Source organism: Heteronotia binoei, chromosome 15 (assembly GCF_032191835.1).
Source record: "Heteronotia binoei isolate CCM8104 ecotype False Entrance Well chromosome 15, APGP_CSIRO_Hbin_v1, whole genome shotgun sequence".
Taxonomy (NCBI): Eukaryota; Metazoa; Chordata; class Lepidosauria; order Squamata; family Gekkonidae; genus Heteronotia; species Heteronotia binoei.
This window is the reverse complement of record NC_083237.1, coordinates 16,020,725-16,041,058: the sequence shown is the minus strand read 5'-3', so window position 1 is coordinate 16,041,058 and position 20,334 is coordinate 16,020,725. Positions and strand designations below refer to the sequence as shown.

The 20,334-nt window shown below is 39.2% G+C and overlaps 1 pseudogene; it reads left to right on the top strand.

Moving 5' to 3' along the window:
* The first annotated feature begins 2,253 nt into the window (after positions 1–2,253).
* On the top strand, positions 2,254–20,084 carry LOC132583163 (vomeronasal type-2 receptor 26-like; annotated as a pseudogene).
* Positions 20,085–20,334: the final 250 nt, after the last annotated feature.

The window sequence follows — 20,334 nt, the reverse complement described above, 5'->3', positions numbered from 1 at the left end:
CCACCATTGATGCACAAGAATTACATAAGTAGTCAGCCAGCTTAGTTTTGTTATTGTTGTGCATTATGACTGCCACTAAAGCATATGATTTTTTTTTTTTAATCTTCAATAAAGATTTTTTGTTTTGTTTTGAGTTGTTTTGTTTCATGGTCTGTTTCACTGGGGAATGTCTTGAACCAAACTCAGTGTAAGAACATAAGAGAAGCCATGTTGGATGAGGCCAACGGCTCATCCACTCCAACACTCTGGCCGTTTTCGCACTAGCGTTTGCTCCGGCGTAGCGCCCCATTTACCTCCGGATCTTCTCTTGGATTTCGCACATGTTGCTCCGGCGCTGCGCTTTGCTCTGGCGCTTCAGGGATTTTACGCCGGAGTATGTTTTTCAGCATGCTGCCGGAGTTTCCGAAAACCTCCGAATCCACTCCGGATCCGCTCAGCGGAGTTTGCTGTGTGAAATCCATCCACGCCGGATCGACTGCTTTGTGGGCGTCACCCTCTCCCTTTCCGTCCTCCCACCCCATCCACCCGCTTGGCCAATCATCAGCCTTTCGCGGCGCTTCCCCAAAGTGCCGGCACGGCCATTTTTTTTTAAAACTTCAGTTTTGCGTAATAGCGATATTTCGAAATTAACAAATAGAAAAAAAAAACCCTCCTGGAATAGCCTCAATTGCCACTTCAATTGGTTTCGTTAGAATTTTTTTTATTATTATTGACTTTAGTTGCATTATTTCGCTGTTGCGTTATCTCGATAATGCGAAAACGACCATTGTTGGGGGGGGAATCTAGTGCCGGTGCGGGCCAAAGCGTTCATGTGTGTGTGTTTTAAAAAGGGAATGCCTCCCTCAGCTGTGCCACCAGGATTTCTGGACCTGCACAAAATCGCCATGTATAAAATGGGAAGTTGGAGTCATGCATTCTTCTCCCTGGCTACATTCCGCTCGGTTAGAAAGTAGACGCAAGCGAGCTCTTCACACGCGCCACAGAAGGGGAAGGAGAGAATGGAGCGGGGGGGGGGGAGCTCTGGCAGCAGGAATCAGTCAGGTCCCCGTTGCAAGCGCCAGCCGGGGAGGGTAAAGAGAGCGGAGGAAATTTTTTTGGGGGGATCTAGTGCTTCAGAATTTGGGGGGGGGGAAATCTAGTGCTAGGATTCTCCACTGTGAATGCTTCCGTTAATACATAAAGGGCTGTGGAGGATTCTACAGCAGCAGCACACGTGATGTGGTTTGTCCAAGAAAAGAAGGGGAGGAAACAGCTCGATGTTACGTTAGTACGTTAGTATGTCATTACGCAACCAGACTTGCGCTTAAAAAAAAATGATTGACAGGGCATCGAACTCAAGCCGATGCCAGTGGGAAAACGATTTGAGCCGGGGCTTCAGGGAAGGCGACTCCGCAAAGAGTCACTAGTGGGAAAACGAGAAAAATGATCCGGACATAATTGCGCCGCGGAATAAGGGGAGCAAACGCTAAGTGCGAAAACGGCCTCTGTGTCACACAGTGGCAAAACTTTTTATATATACACACACACTGTGGATAATAGCCACTGATGGACCTGTGCTCCATATTTTTATCTAAACCCCTCTTGAAGGTGGCTATACTTGTGGCTTCCACCACCTCCTGTGGCAGTGAATTCCACATGTTAATCACCCTTTGGGTGAAGAAGTACTTCCTTTTATCCGTTTTAAGAGGGCAAGCTTGTTTATGTTACAAAAACAAGGCATGGTCAGCCTTGTGACTGGCACTGCAACTGTAAAGAGAGTTACTTCCTTTGGCCAGGGGGCTAGTGTACTCAGATCAGGCTTCCTGCAGTCACTTGGTGATGGAGTTGCCCTGACAACTGCTCCTCTGGTCCCCTGAAGCTGGAGAGGGGAGGACCTATACTACACTAAGTTCCTTTCCTCTCTGCCTAGCCTGTCCTCAAGACAGTCCTGTCAGCCTTAAACAGGAAGGGGAGGGATACATAACACCCACCTCTTCCTTCTCCCATCACCCATTGTTCTGCAGAGAATGGAGGTTTGACTGTCTTCCTTGGCCACCATCCCCAGTTTCCTAAATAAGGCTGTGCAGTCTACATCAGAGGAGGCCTTGGTATTTGCCTAGTGTAAGCCCACTTTGCTGCTCCGCTGCTAGATAGGTGAACCGGCCTCCTAACCTCAATTTGTGGTGATTCCTGACAGTTTTTAGGTCACCCATCATCATCAGGGTCGGCCCAGAGAAGTCTTCAGCCAGCGCTGGTAATGGTCCACACCTGGACATGGGTGAAATCCATATGAAAAAATGGACACAAAATGAGCTTTCTCTCTCCATGTTGCGTTATTTTCAGTATGACACGCTTTCAGATGAACGTAACTCTCCATCCATATCCAACTTGCACCTGCTCGACAGTAAACTAAAAAAGCCAGCACAGAATGGCAAGACGGGAAATATTTGTCTCTTGCCTTGGTGTTAGAGTTGCATTGCCTTTCAATTCCATAACCCATGTGGAGTGAGGCAATCCAGTATGTCTTCACAGAACCAGATCTGATTAGCTACATGATGTCGACACCGTCATGGTCATCACTTCCCCTTTTTTCAATGAGTTCTGAAAAAAAGATTTCAGCCATGGAACAGAAAATGGGCTGTGGGAAGAATATCCCGTTTTCTGCATATAAACAATTACTGTATTCAATAAAAATTACACAGAAGCAGAACCAGATCAGGGAACAAGGACTCCAATTTCCTTCCAGACCAAATTCAAGGTGCTGGTTTTGCCCTTTATAGCCCTAAATAGTTTAGGGCCAGAAACTGCTTTCACTTGCCTCGGTTTTGATATCCATTCATGATGTTCTCCTGCTTAAACCAGTCCTACCTATGTATGTACTTCCAAGTCACAACCTACTTATGTTAACCCTTGCTTCCAAGGCAAGCAAAAAGCAGAGGGGGGGGGTTACCCCTTTTAATTGCCTTCCTCTTCAGAATCTTCCTTGGTGGGCCCCCATCCATTTAAATCAGTCCTTCTTTAGGATATATTCCCTGTCACTTGCAGGAAAACTTTTTCTACTGCCCCCAGAGACTGTGGAATCCCCCCCCCCAGCAGTTAAGATGGAGATTGTCCCTAACTACTTTTGAGACTGAATTTTGCTTTCTTGGAAGTCCTTCAAGCTGTGATAAAGTAGATAACAGAAAGTTGTTATGGTTTTACATCTCTGAAGTATTTGGATTTTTTTTAGGTTATTATATGCGTGCTATGTAAGAAATTGTATTTCAGTTCCCTAGATGCCACAAAGTCCTATTGAATAGAAAGATAGCCATTTTAAATACATTCCAGAAGCATGAAACAATGGGTGAAAAGTGGAGAGTCGAGTACCGTTTTTACACACAGCTTCCCTCTCAGACACAATCCTGTTAACTCCGCAGTGTCCGGTCGGATTTCCCACCATCTGCACCGGAGTTAAAGGAAGTTCCGCAGCTTCTGCGTAGCAAACGTAAACTGGGTTTTAGTGGTTTACATTTGCTACGCAAAAGCCGCGGCACTTCCTGTAACTGCGGCGCAGATGGTGCGAAATCTGAGCGGACACTGCGGAGCGAACAGGATTATGACTGCGACATTAGCTGTGTGAGAAAACGGTCGAGGTTTTTCATGAACATTTCTTGACTTTGTTGTAAATTATCCACTTTCATGGGAGTAACATATTCTCATTAAAATTAAGAAAAGCACTTCTATCAAGTAAAACCAAGTTAGACTTTATTGGCATAAGAATATCAATAAAAATTAATACAGTTTTTTTTTTAAAAAAAAACACAGCCTACATATACACCTGTGTGAGCATAAATTATTTATGTGAGATCTTTTGGCTCCGGTTTAGAGCAGAGTAACAAAATTTGGCCACCTTCTCAGTAACATTGAAATAAAAGGCCAAGGGCATTTTTTGTAGAAGGAACTTTTTTGCATATTAGGCCACTCCCCGATGTAGCCAATCCTCCTAGAGTTTAAAGTAGGCACTGGAAGCTCTTGGAGGATTGGCTACATCATGGGTATGTGGCCTAATATGCAAAGGAGTTCCTGCTACACAAAAAGTCCTGTGTAGACCTTAAGGACATCAGAGCAGTCCATCATCTTAGCTAAAACAGAATGTAAATACATGTAACGTCAATCTGTATGCAAATGACAGTGCAGAAGAACTTTCTTAAATCGATTGGATCGGAAACTATTGATGGATAACTCCCATGTTTACTACCAACAGTTCTCCTTCCCCTGATGCCTCAGCCTTTTAGGAAATGAATGACTGCCTAACATGCAATTATCTCTGATTCCTGTGATCATGAATTCGCCTACCAAATCATTATTTTTTTTTAATGATTCTATCAAATACCATCAGTACTGTTCAGGGCAAGACACTGCTCAGGGCAAGCTTGAAACTATCTGATTTTGATAATTTTCCCTAGGCTCGCAGAACCCTGCTATCGGATTCACCAGAGAGCAGTTTCCCCTTTTAAACATCAGATGGTATAACCAGACTGCTGGTAGATAGTGGACGATAAGATTGAAGGTTTGTCAAGAGACCAAGTTTCTGTCTTCTTGATGACAGGTTACAGCTTGCCTTTACAGCTCCTGGTATTTCTAATGCTGCCTCAGACTGAATGCAAGAGGAATAATCCTGCCTCATGGATTATGGATGATCAACTCTGGACACGATACCAGTATTATCAACCAGGGGATATCATCATTTGTGGGCTCACTTCTCAGTTCATCTTGGTTTCTGACAGTGTATCCTTCAAGGAACATCCCAAAGGAAATCTTATTCATGAACCTTTGTAAGAAAATTTATGGGCTATTAGTTTCCATAACGTCTATTTTGGTTTTATAATACTTGCAAAGACATAATGCCTTGGATCCTACTAGTTTTCCTGCTATTGAAAAGGGAAGATGAGATCCCACTTAACCACCAACAAAGCTTATGCTGATGATCACAGAATGCACATTTACAAAAAATACATGTGATGGAAGCTGTAGATAGAAAAGTAATGCAGTGTGATTGAGTGAAAACATTGGCTAGGTCCAACCAATGTCCCTATAAGTTGCAGAGTCTTGTGAGCAAAAATTCTACTTTGTGAGCTACTGGTATTAAATTTGTGAGCTACTACTCAGATTATTGTGCTCTGGGGCCATTATTCCTGAGCTAAGAAAAAATGTGTGCGCTGGAGGCTAAGAATCTGTGAGCTAGCTCACGCTAACTCAGCTTTGAGTGAACTCTGGATCCAACCCAATATAATCATGGGCATGTATACAGCCATGAATTTCAAAGACTTTAAAGGAACTGGCATCTTTAAAAAAGTGGGTGGTGATTTCCCCTGCTTCTCAATATACTTAAGATCCTGAATTTCTTCCTATGGCATTCTCTTGCCCACCCCATCCAACGTCACTGAAAAAATCAGGGGTTGAATTCAGATGGCTAATTTGAGCTGACATAGGCATGGCCTCCAGGAGGATTAAAAAAGAAAGGTCAGACAGGTACAGCTGCTGCCCGTCCTACTCTTGCACTCATCCCATCCTCTGATGTCTTTGAGACAGATCAAATAGCTAACACTCAAAATTCTTCCCAGGGTGGTTTGTCTGTTTCCCTCTACTGATGTCTTCTGAAGGAGCATTTAGACATAAAATGTTTTTATTGTTTTGTTTAGGGATCTCCGATTAGGTGTAAAGATTTTAAGTACATAAATAGATAATTGCCACTGACATATTTTGCAAATGAAATACTTATTTGTATTAACAAGTCATGTTCAAGTATGTATTTCAGAATAAGTAAAGCACAAGTGAGAAATTCATCCTCTCCAGCATGAGTTTCTCATGAATAATTTTGGATCCTGTGAGAGTTTATGTTTTTTTTTTAATGTGACCAAACTTTTATTTTGCAATATATTGAAGTACATTCAACTATTCATATTCAAATATACTTCTCCAATACATTACATATTTCCTCCCCCCCCCCCCCCACTCTTATTCATGACCTCCGCCGGTACTTAAAACAGATTAAAAGCATATTAGAGGTAAATTCACACTTATAGAATCTTGATGAAGAAAGAAGAAAGAAATATATATATATATATATATATATATATATATATATATATATATATATATATATATATATATATATATATATATATGTCATTCACTAACCTTTTCACTAATAATCACTTAGCACTTATTAAACACATCGCACATAATTATTAATTCAATTCCAGGGCTTCCTCTATCTTAGTCTTATCTTAACTCTCATATATATATATTTACTAAGTAGCTATGTTCTACTAATACTTTTATCACAATAGCACAGTACCTCTTTATCCTTAAAAGTTCGCTTAATGTTGTCATGCACTACTAAATATCTTTTCGCCATTATAAAATTTTTACACAAAGAGTTATCTTTCCCTAACCTTTTCTCTATAATTCCCTTAGTGCTTATTAAACACAAAACCCAAAGTTATACAACCAACTCCGGAATTCCAACTGTCTTGATTTTATCTTAACTCATATATACATAATTACCATGTAGCTATATTCTATTAATTCAATAATCACAATTCTTCTTTATCATTTAAAGTTCAGTTAATGTTATCATAAACCACTAAGTGGCTCTTCACCCTCCATTGTGTTTCCACGTAACTTTGGAATTTACTCCAATCTTCTTTAAACTTCTCCAAATTGTTGTCTTTTAAGATTCTAGTAAGTTTGTCCATTTCACTCCAGTTAAGAACCTTTAAGACCCAGTCCCATTTTTCAGGTATTCTGTCTTGCTTCCACATTTGCGCATACAATGTTCTCGCAGCTGAAAGCAAATACCACAACAATGTTCTGTCTTGCTTCGGAAAGCTTTCCATTTGTAATCCCACCAGAAAGACATCTGGTGCTCTCTTAATATTATAACCCAAGATTTTCGAGATCTCCTGTTGAATCATTGACCAAAATTGTTTTGCCTTTTCACAAGTCCACCACATGTGGTAAAAAGAACCTTCATGTTTTTTACATTTCCAACACCTATCTGAGGCTTGATTATTCATTTTTGTTAACTTTTTAGGTGTCATGTACCATCTGTACAGCATTTTGAAACAGTTCTCTTTAATGTTATAACACGTTGATATTTTCATTGAATTCTTCCATAGGTGTTCCCACGTCTCCATTTGTATTTCTTTATTAAAATTAATCGCCCATTTAATCATTTGAGGCTTCACCACCTCTTCTTCTGTAGACCATTTCAATAGCAGTTTGTACATCCTTGAAATCAATTTTTCATTCTCGCCCAGCAGCATTTTCTCCATTTCTGTTTTCTCTCGTCTTATACCTGTAGTTTTAATGTCTTTCTCTATTAAGCTTTTAATCTGTAACAGCTGAAACCAATCAAATTTGTCCTGCAATTCTTCAACCGATTTCATTTCAACTTTGCCCCCCTTGAACTTTAGCAGTTGTTCATATGATGCCCATTTCCCTTCCTTTACACTTTGCGGCATACTTATTACTTCAGTTGGCACAATCCAAAGTGGTTTCCTCTCATCTCCATATTTACTATATTTTTTCCAAGTATTCAGCAAACTCCTCCTTATATAGTGATGCGAAAAAAAACCATCCATCTTCTCTTTCCCATAGTACATATACGCATGCCAACCAAATACATTTCCATGTCCTTCTAGCGCCAATAATTTTTTGTTGATCAAAGTCATCCATTCCTTAATCCACACCAAACAGACTGCATCATGGTATAGCATTAAGTCAGGTAGTTGGAAGCCGCCTCTTTCTTTCGCATCTGTTAAGATTTTCATTTTAATTCTTGGTTTCTTGCCCGCCCAAATAAACTCTGAAATTTTTCTTTGCCACAGATTAAATTGTTTCTTATTTTTCACTATTGGAATAGTTTGAAATAAAAACATCATCCTTGGTAGAACATTCATTTTAATTGCAGATATCCTCCCCAGCATGGATATGTTTAGTTTATTCCATTTTAACATATCACCTTCTATTTTATGCCAGAGCTTTTCATAATTGTTCTTATATAAGTCAATGTTTTTCATCGTCATCTCCACACCTAAATATTTTATTTTGGAGGCAACTTCACATCCAGTAGCATTTTGTAATTCTTTCTGTTTGTTTAGTGTCAGATTCTTAGTAAGGATTTTTGATTTTTCTTTGTTGATATAAAAGCCAGCTAGCTCACCATACTCTTTAATTTTTTTTAACAACAAAGGCATCACTTGTACTGGGTTCTCATTGACGAACATCACATCGTCTGCAAAGGCTCTGTATTTATAGGAAAAACCTTTCAACTTCAAACCCTCTATTTCACTATCTTCATCAATTTGAGTCAACAAGACCTCTAGGGTCATTATAAACAGCAATGGAGATAGAGGGCAACCTTGTCTAGTGCCTTTGCTAATTTTCAGTTGTTCAGTTAAGTCGGCATTCACACAAAGTTTTGCCTGTTGTTCTGCATATATTGCTTTGATCATCCTTATAAAATCATCTCCTAGATTCATTTTCTCCATAACTGCAAACATAAAGTCCCAATTAAGATTGTCAAAAGCTTTTTCCGCATCCGCAAAGAATAAGGCCACCTCCTTTTCTGGGTGTTTTTCATAAAATTCAACAATGTCTATTACATTTCTGATGTTGTCCCTTATTTGCCTCCTGGGGAGAAAACCTGCTTGTTCTTCCTGAATAGAAATGTTTAAATGCTGCTTGAGTCTTTCCGCTAAAATTCTAGCAAATATTTTGTAGTCATTATTCAGTAGTGAAATCGGTCTATAATTTTTAACATTTGTGGAGTCTCTTTCTTCTTTCGGTATTAATGAAATAACCGCTTCTTTCCAAGAATCTGGTACCTTCCCATCATCTCTAATACAATTCATCAACTTTTGCATTTTGGGTACTAGTACATCCGCCAAGACTTTGTAAAATTTTGCTGAGAAGCCGTCTGGACCTGGAGCCTTGCCTAATTTCATTGAACCAATCGCTGCTTCAATTTCAACCTTCTCAATTGGCTTGTTCAATATTTTTTCGATATTATCATTCAAGGGCTTTACTTTTACTCTTTTCAGATAGGCATCAATTTTTTCTTTTTTTATCTGTTGACCTTTATATAATTTGGCATAAAATTTGAAAAACTCCCTTTTAATTCCAGCTTGATCTACAATTTCTTTCCCTTCCACGCAAATTTTATTCACAAACTTTTTCTCCCTTTTTTTCTTAAGTTGCCAAGCCAGATATTTCCCTGGTTTATTAGCACCTTCAAATGATTTTTGCTGCGACCTTTTTAACATCCATTCGACCTCCTTGTTCAATAAATGTTTCAGCTGATTCTGCAAAATTGTGATTTCTCGCATTATTTTCTTTTTCCCCGGTCGTTTTTTTAGATCTTTTTCTTTTTTGCTTATTTCTGCTTGTAAATCTTTCAGTTGCTTTTCTTTAGCTCTTTTGTCTTTGTTGTTCAGTGTGATTAGTAATCCTCTCATCACTGCTTTATACGCATCCCAAACGGTCTGTGTTCTAACCTCTTGGTCTTCATTTGCTTGGAAGAAATCTTTAGTTTCTTTTTCCAGAGACATCACTACTTCCACTTTATGCAACAAATCCTCATTTATTCTCCATCTTCTGCTCTTTCTCGTAACCTTCGCTGACCACATTAATGGATTGTGGTCTGCACCTATTTTCGGAAGAATTTCCATCTTATTTGTAATAAGTCCCAGGTCCTTCGTGGACCATAACATATCAATTCTTGAGAAGGAGTTATGCCTTGCTGAAAAAAAGGTATAGTCACGTACATTAGGATTAAACTTTCTCCAAATGTCTTCCAGACTTTCTTGCTCTATTAAGTCAAAGAAGGAGTTTGGTAGCTTCCCATCTTTCTTCTTTTTGTTTCCAGATCTATCCAGAGAGTTGTTAATGGTTCCATTGAAATCTCCCATTAACATAATCTGTTCATGAGCCACTTGGTTAAGTTGTTGCAAAATGTCTTTAAAAAAAACATCCTTCGCCCCGTTAGGGGCGTATAAACCCAACAACAATGTTTTTTTTCCATTTATCAACACCTCCACTGCAATGTATCTGCCATCATTGTCTTTAAAGACCAGTTTGGGTTCTAGTTCTTTTTTAATGTAAAAAACCACTCCCCTTTTTTTCTCTTTAGCTAATGAAACAAATTGTTCTCCCAAAGCCTTATTCCATAAAAATTTATAATCCAATTGTTTAATATGCACTTCTTGTAGACAAATTATATTACATTTCTGCTTGTTAATCCAATGAAAAATTGCCCTTCTTTTTTGTGGTGAATTAAGTCCATTTACGTTCCAAGAAATTAATTTGTAATCCATAGTGTTTTCTCAGTTATTCTGTACCCTCAAATTCTTTATTGTCCACCAAAAATTCATTCATGCCTTGGGTGTCAACTATTGTTTTTCGCAGTCTTTTGTATTCAAAGCTAAGACCTTCTGGTAGTATCCATCTGTACCTTATGTTCTTCTCCCTTAGCTTGTCCGTCAATTTCTTAAATTGTTTTCTGTCACTTATAACCTTTCTTGGCAGCTCCTTCATTATTCGTATTCTGCTTTCCTCCCTCACCATTGGGGTTTCAAATTGCTTGCTTAAGATCCTTCCCACCACGTCTCTCCTAGTAAACTTCACTACTACATCCCTGGGTAGTTTACGCTTCCTGGCAAATTCAGAATTAACTCTATATGCATAGTCACATAGACGCTCCATCTCCTCTACATCTTCTTCCAAAAATTCAGCCATAATTGTGACAATATTAGTCTTTACATCCTCCCGTTCATTCTCAGGCACTCCCCTTAGCCGAATCATGTTCTCCATCAACTTACAGTCTTGTAGTATTGCTTTGTCTTGCATTTTCTTAATAGTGGCATCTTGGTCTTTAATTTTCACTTCTATCTCATCAGTCTTTTTAGCTGTTGCTTGGGACTCTTTCCTTAAGTCCTCAATTTCCTTCTTAAATTCTTTCTTTATCTCTTCAGCACTGGAATTTATTTCCATAGTTAGTTTTTTCTCACTTCCAGTTATTAAATCTCTCATTACTTTCAAAATTCTTGCTTCCATAGCTTCCAGTTGTTCATGAACTTGTTTAGACATTTTACCTTCTCCCAGTGAGGCAGCTCTTAACCTTGTAACTCTTGGTTCCAACTTCTTTTCAGACATTACTGACTGCCCATTGCAAGTAGTGGATTTTTAATTGGTATCTTCAATCTCCAATCTGTTATTTGCATTTAATAGAACAGAGCATGCCCTTTTCAACAAGCCTAAGAATGCCGTCCTCAGAGCTTCCTAGCATAAGATATTGATTTTTAAAGTTCCAAGCCTCCCTTTTTAAAAAGTTTTCCTTTTGCCCTCTAGGGCTTATTTTCCCTTTTCAAGCACATAGTCCAAATTATTTAGCCCTTAGGGGATTGTTTATATATGTTTTAAATCCTTTTATAGTCCACTTTCAGGTTATTTAATAAAAGTCTTTTGGCCTTTCTGTAATTAGCCTCCAATGTTTCTCTATGATTACTGACTCTTGCAAATGTCCGGATGCTTGGATGCTTGGATGCTCCTATTCATTCCACCCTTACTTCCTTACTCTCTGGGATTAAAGAGACTCAATGGTTACAGCTTAGTGAGCTGTCCTGTTTCCCTGTGTGGGACAGACCAGGTTCTTTGTTTTTGGACAGAAAAGGTTCTATAAAGCCTACTGTCTACTTTTTCCAGTAAAGGAATTTGTCTATGGCATGCATGTTTATTTAGAGAGGAGTTCACTTTGGCCGACGAACGACCTCAGAAGAGGTTTTTTTTCGGCTTTGAAGACTCCCCGATGAAGAATTGTATTCCACCGCCTGCAAAGGATTCTTGGAGTCATTAAATTGACATAAACTCACTAAAGCTTCAACTTCCTATAGACTACAACAACATCTGAGATAAAGAGGACGGTATTCGGAAATTAGACATCGTAACGAGGTACAGATCTCTATCTTTTATTCCGGGAGTAATTCAAGCTTGTTAAAAGGGAAGATCTGGGACCCAGAACTATTTTTCAAAGTGGAAAATCAAGGAGAAGTGGAAGGGGGTAGAAGTTGTTTTTTTGGACTTAAAAGAAAGCAGAAATATGCAGAAAAATACCTTTTGTTATTGATTCCTGTGGCTTTAAAAGACAACCTCCAGCCATAACAAGCTGCTGACTCTCTCCTTAAAGCAGGCTGTGAGAGTTTATGTTTAATCTGGAAAACATTAATTTTATGTATGATATTTTCTCTAATTTTTTGCAGCTTTTTTTTTTTGTTCTTAAATTTTATAGCTATAGAAATTCTTATTACAGATATAAAGGTGTCTCAAACCACTTCTTCCTTAACTTCTTTATTACTGGGGGCGGTGGAGTATTCATGTATTGCTGATTGGAGCTTCTGTACAGAGATATCTTCCTTTAATTAAAAAAAATGGCTCTCAACATTCTAATTGGCTTCTTTCCGTGATATTTTTAGGACCATGGTCTGATCATGTCATAGGACTGCTCTCTGCTGCCCCAATAAAGGGAGCAAAGAGTGAGAAATCTGAATCTTATCAATTCTACTATAATATGTCTACTGGAGTAATGAGTGCATTCTTTTAAAGATGGGTGAATAAATATCCAGGCATCTAGTAAGTTAACATCCTGTAAAATTTTAGAGGGTTTATGCTGCTTACACAACAGGCTTCTTAAGCTACTGTGCTACATCTAAGATTGGATTTATCGAGGTCTCGGTTGATGATTTCATTAAAATCTCTTCCAATACCTGAATGTCCTACTGTGAAGGCTTCCAACTTGGTTAGAGTTTCTGTCAGGAAAGATATCTGATTAACGTTGGGTGCACATAAAACACAAAGGGTATACTCAGTCCCTTCTCTAACGCCTTTGTCAAAGATTAATCTCTCCAAGGGGCTGACCAGAGTTTTGGTTAGTAGCAAAATTTGCAGCCTTCGATATTAGAATTGAGACACCCCTAGCTTTGAGGTGCCAGGGGCATCCAATTGGTAAGTAAACCATCCCAAGTTGATTTATCGTGGATATCACAAACCAGAGAACCGGCTTTGAAGCAGATTGTATCTAGATCAGCACTGGAAAGTAGTCAGAAAGTTAAAGCCTGCATCTTACACATCCTTTGTCTTTTCCTTTAGTGCTGTGACAAAGGCCTACCAGCATCTTCTTTCCTTGGTATTTGCTGTGAAAGAAATTAATGAGAATCCCGAGACCTTACCTAACATAACATTAGGGTTCCACATCTATGACAGCTACTTTGATGCAAGGATGACGTATCATAATACTTTGAACCTCCTCTTTAATCAAAATAAGACCATTCCTAACTATAACTGTGATGTGTGGAAGAATCTAATAGCTGTCATTGGGGGATTGGACTCTGAAATATCCTCCCATATGGCCACTACTTTAGCCATTTACAAGATTCCACAGGTAACATGGTGTTTACTGAAAATGCTGCTGGGGCAATCCCTTATATCCCCCCCCCCAACTTGGTGTAGTTACTATGGGAAAGGAAGGCAGCATGGTATAGCCAGATCTCATTGATCTCAGAGGCTAAGCAGGGTTGGTACTTGAATGGGAGTCCACCAAGAAAGACTGATTCATGGTGCATAGATAGGTACAAAAGCGTTACCAAGTCTCAACTGACTTATGGTGACCCAAGCAAAAGGAATTCAAGGTGAGAAGCAAAGGTGGTTTGCCATTGACTTCCTCTGTAGAATCTTTCTTGGTTGTCTCTCAACCAGCAAGGGACTTTCAAGTTAAGAAAGAAGCAGAGACCATTTGCCATTCCTTTCCTCTGTAAAGTCTTCTTTGGTGATCTCCCATTCAACCCTGCTTAGCTCCTGAGATTCTCCAACCCATTGTACATAGATACCATTGATACAAACTAGAATTTTAATTTGGATTATGTAGAAATAAATAAAATAAAAAGAATGGGTCACATATGAACAACTGTTCTGCTGGTAAAAATGAGAGTTCTCACTCACCACCAAAAAGGCTTTGCTAAGAATTGTAGGGGTCTGCATGGAAAAAAGCAACATGGGGTAGTAACTTTAGATGGGGTAAATGAGAAAAAATGGGTGAAAAGAGCTTGCATTATCCAATCCAGTTAGTAGTGTGTGCAGAGTTTTGAGACTCCAGAATGTTGTCTCCTTGCTTACTCTTTGTGTGTGTGTGTGTGTGTGTGTGTGTGTGCGTATGTGTGTGTGCCCTGCGTAATCTACAAAGAAAATGGAGACCAAAGAATTTAGACTGTAATGTCAAAAATGTGAAAATTGGGAACAAACCCACAAAACAAACAAACTGAAGAACCTACCAAACAACAGAATACAAAATCAGTATTTCAGAGCTTTGCACAATTTCCAGTACAGAAAATCACAACACATCGGAATGCCAACAAAGAACTGATGAAATAGTGTAATAATGTGACTGGCAGAACATTGAGAATGTTGATGAAGAATGATACATTTGATGCTGTGATGATTAATGATCCCCCACAGCGATGTGCCCTATTTGTGATTCAGATTCTCTATACAGCATTTTTTAAAAGTTTGCTATTCTTCAGGGTTTGTACCCAGATATCATTTCTGTCTGTATAGATCAGAGAATACAGAAAGTGGATAATGTTGGTCCTAGACATGAGTGACTATAAAGGAAGTTCACAGAGTAGCCACCGATCTCCAAACATTTCTCTCTTGCAGCCCACATTGTTCTTATGAAGTGCGGAAGAACCTTCATGAAAGATATCTTAAGCTACTTGGAGGACAATAAAGTTTATTTTATTTTATTTTTGCTTAGGTCACATATTGTTTATTTGCTCCTACAATGAGCGATACAATCCAGCGATCTCCTTTATACCGAGTTGTCCCCAGTGAAGAGCATCAGTACACTGGATTAGTCCAACTTCTTCTGCGTTTCCAATGGAATTGGGTGGGGATCATTGCAATGAGTGATGATAAAGGAGAAGTGTTCATGCAGACCCTGGCTCGCAAGTTTTCCCAGAATGGTATCTGCACTGCATTCACTGTAAGAATTCCAACTTACAGTAATACTTTTGATGTCTATAGCATGTTAAATGAATATTTTCTGAATATGGTAATTTTTCTAACCAAGACAAGCATCAATATATGTATAGTAAATGCTGACAGTTTCAGTATGAGTGCTTTACAGTTGGTGCTGAATCAATTTGACCCATATTCTATGTCACCTATACATAAGGTGTGGGTTATGACGGCCGATTTTGATTTTTCATCAGAAATATATCACAGACATCTCGACATACAAGTCTTTAATGGTGCTTTATCATTTGCACTTCATCTCACTGAAGTTCAAGGATTCCAAAACTTCCTTCAGAGCCTGAATCCCTTTGGTGAGGGAGATGGTTTTATCAGAACTTTCTGGCAGCAGGCATTCGACTGTGTATTTCCAGATACTGATGTAGGTGATGAGACAATGAATAGCTGTACTGGAGAAGAGAAGCTGGAGAGCCTTCCTGGCCCTTTTTTTGAAATGATCATGACAAGCCAAAGTTATAGTGTTTACAATGCTGTCTATGCCGTGGCCCATGCTCTACATGCCATGTATTCATCCAGAAACAAATATGGAATCATGGCAGATGGGAGCAAGCTGGAGCATCCAAAGCCACAGCCATTTCAGGTAAAGTTTCATATAGACTGAAGACTAATGTGAAAGACCATGTGCTCAGGAAGCATAGAATACACAACAGCATTCTGTTCAGCCCTTTCTATTGGTCATGATATAGCCTCAGTTCAAGGATAGAAGCTTCTATTCAATATTTTTTTATTATTATTTATTTAGAGTTTATATCCCGCCCTTCCCACGAGTGGCTCAGGGCGGCTTCCAATAATAGATCCGACATAAAAATTAAACAATATTTAAACATGTGAAGGATTAAACATTTAAAACAGATAAAACAGATAAAACCTTAAAAATTAATAAATATTCCAAATATATATAAAAGAGATCTGGCAAATGCATTAAATTCTCAAGCTAGGTATAGGCTAGCCGGAAGAGGGTCTTCTTACAGGCCCTGCGGAACTGGACAAGGTCCCGCAGGTCCCTCACCTCTTCCGGCAGCTGATTCCACCATGTAGGGGCCATAACAGAGAAAGCCCTTTCTCTGGTGGATTTCAAGCGGGCTTCTTTCGGCCCAGGGACAGTAAGGAGATTTTGTGTTCCCGACCTCAGTACTCTCTGGGGAACATGCGGGGAAAGACGGTCCTTCAGGTAGACAGGTCCCAAGCCATATAGGGCTTTAAAGGTGATAATCACTGTCCCTCTTTTCACACAGAAGTGTGACCAAATATAGGTTCTCCTGAAAAAGCTGGGAACCCAGCTTAATTTTTGCATTAAGGAACCAGACTTAAGTCATTACTAAGACTGCCTCTCCCTGTATGTGCCACAATGGGCTTTATGCTCAGAAAACCATCTCCTGGAAGTCCCCAGCCCTAAGGATGTCTTTCTGGTCTCATCTAGGACCAGGGCTTTTTGTGTCCTGACCTTGGCCTGGTGGAACATGCTCCTATTGGAGATTAGGGCCCTGCTAGATCTGCTACCTTTTCACAGGGCCTGCAAGACAGAGCTGATCTGCCAGGCCTTTCGGTGAGGCAGTGGGCATCCACATTAAATCAAACTAAATTAAATTGGCCTCACTTGAACTACCATATCTTTATTTGTTTATTTGCTTGTTGGTTTGTTTAGTAGGCTTATATTCCGCCCTTTCCCATAATGGGTTTAGCGCAGATCACAACATAATTAGTGGCCAGCTGGAAATTGTTCTAACCTTATACCCATCTGTCTCCTTCTCTGAACCAGGAGGTTTCTACTTGTTTTAATATATTGCTTTTTATTGATTTTAATGTCTTACATGTTGTAGTGATGCATGTTGTAATCCACCCAGAGCCCATTTGTGGGGTAGAGCAGAATATAAATTTACTAAAATAAATCAAAATGAATAAAATAATAACAACAACAAAAGTACAGAATCTGATTTAGATGTCTTCTTCTTCCCTACCTCCACACGCTGTTTTCGTCATCATTACCTTCATGTAATCTTTCTTAATTTATTTGATTCTAGCTTCATCGGTTTCTGAGAAGCATCACTTTTAATAACAGTGCTGGAGGTGAGGTGTCTCTTGATGAGAAGGGTGAAATGGTTGGTGGATTTGATATTATAAATTGGATTATTTTCCCAAATAAATCCTTTTCAAGAGTAAAAATAGGGGAAATGGATCCCCAAACACCCCCGGGTAAAGAATTGTCCATTAATGACATGGCTATTACATGGCATAGCAGCTTCAATCAGGTAAGACCTGAGCAGAATTTCTAAGGTACAAAGAAAATGGGTAACCCTGCTAATACTTTGCAGCTGGCACATTAAATTCTGTTTAACACTCTTTAAGAGGTGGGGGCAAGGAGGAACTGGCCTACTTTAATCTGGAATGTTCTTTTAACCGAAGGAATGATTTGAATATGACTTGTCCATTGCAAAATATACTCTTCACTGAGCCTCCTCCAAATTTCTTGCTAGGTCACCATGGCTTGGGGGATTACATTGAGCACTCATACAGACTGTTATCTCAGGGATTTATGAATTGTGTTGATTGTCATCTTGTTGATGTAGGATTTTATTAATTCTCTATGGATTTTGTATAACATTTGTTTGTCCTTATCATTGTAATAGGCCCTGAGCCCTGTTGTGCGGGGCGGGGTGGGGGTGGGGCTAGAAATCCAAACAAACAAATACCTCGGCTCTTGTGATTGGCCTTAAATTAACAGTATGAATGTACAATTCTCAGAGCAGCTCAAGGAGATCCACTCTCTTGTCCAACCACTTCATTGAATTAGGTTTCATCAACAGAAGAAGTATGACACAATCATAATGTGATTCGCCTATACCAAAATTCTTGAATAGCATCAAATATATAGTTTTCAATTGTTTAATAGTTAAGTTTTATTGTTTCTAAAATTGTAACTGGAAAGTGTTGTTTTTAATATGGCTGTTAACCGCCCTGAATTCACTAACAGAGAGGGTGGGATATAAATCTAAGGTTTTTCTGTAGGAAAAACTCAGCAGGAACTTGTTTGCTTATTAGGCCACACCCCCTGACATTAGTATTGTTTTGTGCAGGACTTTTTTTGTAGAAAAAGCCCAGTAGACGTTTATTTGCATATTAGGCCACATCTCCTGATACCATCCCAGTCGAAACTGTGTTCCTGTGCATTCCTGCTCAAAAAAAGTGCTGCATTTATTTATTTATACTCCACTTTCCCTTTTGGTTCAAGTTTGAAGCCTTCTTCCAATCTAAGATGCCTTTCTCCAACTAAATTGTCTCTTCCTTTGGAGGAAAGATATTTAAGTTGAAGGAAGATTTCTTAGGCTAAAGAGAGGCTTTCTGCATGATGATTGGATCCACTCAACTATTTATAAAAATATTAAATAGAGAAAATTGGAAAACATTCTTTTTTTTAAAAAAAATTGTCAGGTTGTTCCCCTTGCTGTGTGTAATGAGAACTGTCTACCAGGTTACAGTACAAAAGGAAAAGAAGGAGAACCGTTTTGCTGTTACGATTGTGCTCCATGCCCAGAAGGAAAGATTTCAAACCAGAAAAGTAAGAATGATTTTACTTCGCATTTAAAGTAGAAAGTATTTGTGGTAAAAGGTAAACAAAAATCATGTGTTCCTCACATGCAGACTCCATGTACAATAGACAGATGGAGTCCAGGGATGCCAGTCTACTCACCTCTCAACCTTTCTGGCCCAATTGTGAAGCTGCCTTGTACTGAATCGGACCCTTGTCCATCAAATTCAGCATTGTCTATTCAGACTGCCAGAGGCTCTTTGGAGTTTCAGGCAGAGGTCTTTCACACCATCTACTGCCTGATCGTTTTAACTGAAGATGCCAGGATTGAATCTGGTACCTTTTGCACGCCAAGCAAATGCTATACCGCTAATCCATGGCCCCTCTCTACAGTCTACAGAACTAATATTATTTGGGAATTGGGAAAGTTCTGTATTTCTTGATATATGATACAAGTAGTTTAAACATATTGGGTCAGTACATAGAACTTTACAGTACTATGATTATATTGGAAAATACTTTTTAAAATGTTTTTGTTTTAGATATGAATTACTGTTTCAAATGCCCAGAAGATCATTATCCCAACAAGGATCAAAATGGATGCCTTTTAAAGAATCTCAATGTCCTGTCTTTTGATGAACCATTGGGCATAAGTTTGGCTGTTTGGGCTCTGTGTCTTTCTCTGACCACAGTTGTTGTGCTGGGAATCTTCATTAAGCACCAGAATACACCCATTGTCAGAGCCAACAATCAGAATCTCACCTACTCTCTGCTTTTCTCCATCTCGCTCTGCTTCCTCTGCTCTTTGCTATTCATTGGCCAGCCTCACTTTCTGATCTGCCTTCTACGACAAATTGCTTTTGGCGTCATTTTCTCAGTGGTTATTTCATGTGTCTTGGCAAAAACCATCACTGTGGTTTTGGCTTTCATGGCCACTAAACCGGGATCGTGGATGAGGAAATGGGTGGGAGAAAGAGCTGCCATCTCTATTGTTCTTTGTCTATCATTCATTCAGGTGATTATTTGCATGACTTGGCTATTTCTTGATCCCCCATACCCAGATTGTGACACACACTCGCTAGCAAAAGAAATCATAATAGAATGCAATGAAGGATCTGTTGGAATGTTTTATTATGTTTTGGGCTACATGGGGTTTCTTGCAATTGTCAGCTTCATTGTGGCTTTCTTTGCTAGAACACTGCCCAATTCCTTTAATGAAGCCAAATTTATCACTTTTAGTATGCTGCTGTTTTGCAGTCTGTGGGCGTCATTTGTCCCAACTTATCTTAGTACCAAAGGAAAATACATGGTGGCTGTGGAGATCTTCTCCATCTTGGCCTCCAGTGCTGGATTACTAGGCTTCATCTTTTTCCCAAAATGCTTTATAATGGTCCTAAGGCCTGAATTAAACTGCAAGGCACAGCTATCAAGGAAAAAATAAAACACAATGTAACAACCCAAAAACAGCTTACACAAAAAGTCATTGAGTAAGAATGGTTGGGTGCATCTGTTATGGACTCACTGGAATCTCCTAAACACAGGGAGACTAGAATTCACGCCTGGTTAGTACTTGGATGGGAAACCACCAGCGAATTTTAGGATAGCTATGCCCCTGTTCTTATTTTGCCCTGAAAACTCTATGGTATTGCCATAAGTCAGTTGCAACTTGGTGGGGGGGGGGGATAGGGGGGAGTTTCTGATGC